At 34.1% G+C, this 3,372-nt stretch overlaps 1 pseudogene; it reads right to left on the reverse strand.

The window, feature by feature from the left end:
- Window positions 1–1,025: 1,025 nt before the first annotated feature.
- LOC122097746 lies at window positions 1,026–1,125 on the reverse strand (annotated as a pseudogene).
- Between the last annotated feature and the right edge of the window lie 2,247 nt (window positions 1,126–3,372).

Here is a 3,372-nt window from a genome sequence, read left to right on the forward strand (position 1 = left end):
GGACTAAAATTCCATTCCATAGAATTCTATTTTCTTAATCCATTCATCTACTTAGGGGCATCAAACAAGACCATACAAAAGCGACCAAAACAACTATGTTTATTGCAGCATTATTTAGCATAGCTAAGATATCAGTTACGTTTCTTAAACATCAAAATGCCAGTCCACTCTTTGTGTCCATACAAAATATTTTCAGAATTCAAATGACAGCAATATCTTACTGTAAAAATTCCGTGGAATTTTTCCAAGTGAATTGTGTGACTTTGATGTCAAATGTATTTGAGTTGTTTGTGTACATCTACAATGATTTCTGCAGAGTTTGTGATTTTTTAATCAGAAATAATTTGATCTTATCTGTTGAAATGAGTAGTACAGAAACTAAAGATATTTCTGCTTCTTGTCTGAAAAAAGTATATTTTAAAATATTCTATATTCTGTGTTTGCATAATATCCATAATCTGTTTCATTCTTTCCTAGATATACTTTGCATTAAACATTGTTTTATAATATATATATTCATTAATAAATGTGTCCTTTCAGATTGTATTCCATATAGAAAATTTAAGATTATTTTTTTTCTAGGTTCTTTTTTTTTTTTTTTTGGTCCAGTCGTGGGCCTGAACTCTGGGCCTGGACTCTGTCCCTCAGCTCTTCAGCTCAAGGCTAGCGCTCTACCACTTGAGCCACAGCATCACTTCCGTTTTTTTTTCTTTTTGCTTATGTGGTGCTGAGGAATCGAACCCAGGGCCTCAAGCATGCAAGGCAAGCGCTCTACCACTGAGCCACCTTCCCAGCCCCTTTTTCTAGGTTCTTATAGTAGTATATTTTTTTTGGATAAAATGACAATGTTAACTAATTTCAAAAGTTTTGTAAAGGTTATTCCATGTAAAGGCCTTTCTAAGGTGAAGATTTAATACACTGATGTCAAACTAATGTTTAATACTAACACTTGCATATATTGTTACACTTGTAATTTTGTAATCAACTTTTAAATAACTGTTTTTCATTTCTGCAACTGAAGAATGAAAAATATGGAATACTTCACGAATTTTCATATTATCCTTGTGCAAGTGTCATGTTAATCTCTGTATTGTTGTAATTTGGGTATACGTGCTGCTGAAGCATGTAGTATCCTCTAAATTTAAGTAGTTAATGATGCAATCTTTATATAGGCTTATATCCTTGGGTGCCTCTTTGTAGCAAGGAAACCTTATTGTTCCTAACAATACTATTGATCTTATTTCCCTAAAATAATGTGTATAGTGGGAAAAAAATTATATTGTTCGGTCGATTGCTCACATTTGCATTTTTTGTCAATGACAATTTTAAGTCTTTTTCATTTTAGATTTGATCATACTTTGAAGCACTTATAGCTAGGTCCTAAGGTGGTGACTTTTTCAAGTACTTATTTACGTAAATGAGTTAGCTTTGTGGAGCTAATAGATTCAAAGTAAGCCTTGCTTAAGAGCTACTTCTAAACTTCTGCAGCTGAAATTTTACCAAATGAGGTCTTACTGGCACAAATGTCTACCCTTTATCCTTCTTCCACATAGGAACATACCAACCAGAATATCCTACCCTGACAGCATAGTTTGTCTTACTAGAACAAAACTAATCTTAGTTACAAGGGATCATAGAGAGATGAACAGTTCAGACAGAACTGTTCAGACTAGAAGGTATTTTATCAAAATTTAAGTGTTTATTATACCTACCATTTCAAAAGTAGCTAACGCCAAGGTGAAAAAATTCTTCATATGCATGATTTCCTGATGTCTGGCCTGTCTACCTTCCAACCAGGCAGGAACTTACACTACTGCCTTTCTATCACCAAATATTTCCATAGCTCCAGGAGAAGTCCATGTTTCTCCTCATTATTAGGCCTTAAATTGGTAATGTTTTAATCACAGTGTTTCCTCTTGCCTCCAGGCTGTAAATCTACAAATGGTAAAGCTTTAGGTCTAACTCTACCTAACACTGAGGTACAGATAATGCAATAACACTTTAAAACAAGTTGTCTTTGATACCCTAACCACAACAGAACAATGCAAAACATGTGCCCTTTTTATTATATTACATATAGTTATATATTTTATATTTATATGTGCTGATTTCATATTTCACACAGTGAAACTTAGTAGAATTAATTGATAATTTGACAAATAAATTGATAATTATTTATTCCAATAAAGAGAATTGGAATATAAATAATTAGGTTTAGAATACATACTAGAATATAAAAAGTATCAATGTAATGTCTTCACTATAAACTTGTGATACCTTCTAAGTGTTCTTGTTCTTCTGAATTCACATGATAAAAAAAAATGTTGTTTTCCTCTAATCTATAAGGGATTTTACTCTGCTGCTCTGTTTATTGTTTTAACTCACTGGTTCCAAAATGTTTTTCTCCATATTTCTGAAGCATTCCTATTGATTATACCCAAATTTTTCTGATATGATGTATAAAAGATATTATTCTTCTGCAAGATGTATGGGTCCTAGGATCCTATGTCCCAGTTACCTGCATCATCAGATAACAGGGTCAAGACTTCTCAACTAGGCCCAGGCAACATGCCAACAGAAAGTAATTGAAGAGTCATGTCAATTTCTCATTTCCTATAATATTTCAGGGCCCCAATTCCTTGAGAAACAGGAATTAGCAGTAAGCAATAGTGAAATGCAAGTCAACTTAAAATGAAGGATGAGATCACAAAATCTAAGAGAAAGTACTGCAATTCAAACTTTCAATTTACAGATGACCAGCCCATATGAGTTAACAAAATCACAAAGTGTCACAAGATTATTTTTAATACCCCTCCCCTAATGATTAATGAAAGATTTCAGTCCAGCATAAGTGGGCCAGCAAAATAGCTCCTGGAAGGATAGATCCACAATTGGTCTATTAAGGCCAGGAAAACTTGACTTAGAAGTCAAATGTAATTCAGAAAAAAACATTAATTGAGAAGATCCTTAGTGCTTAATAACACCGTGAGATGTACAAGTTGTCATGTCGAAAACAAACTTTACAACTTTGGTGCTGGGTGCCGGGGGGGAGGGGGGAGGATCTGGTCGGGGGGCAGGGGGAGGATGCCAAGGGATGGGAAGGGGAAACAAAGGAGGAGGCAACAATGCTTGATAAGAAATGTACTCATTACCTTGCCCATGTAATTTTAACCCCTCTGAACAGTATTTTCACAATTAAAAAAAACACTGGTACTTCAGTAAAATTTGATTCTGTGGTATAAAAATGCTGTCATTCTCAAAATATTTAATCTCCTGAAAGTGTATTCTTTTTCTTTTTTTTTTTTTTTTTTACATTTCTTTTTTTTTTTGGGTCCGGTTGTGGGGCCTGAACTCTGGGACTGGGCGCTGTCC

This window comes from Dipodomys spectabilis, unplaced genomic scaffold, assembly GCF_019054845.1.
Source record: "Dipodomys spectabilis isolate Male_0828 unplaced genomic scaffold, ASM1905484v1 ptg000430l, whole genome shotgun sequence".
Lineage (NCBI taxonomy): Eukaryota > Metazoa > Chordata > Mammalia > Rodentia > Heteromyidae > Dipodomys > Dipodomys spectabilis.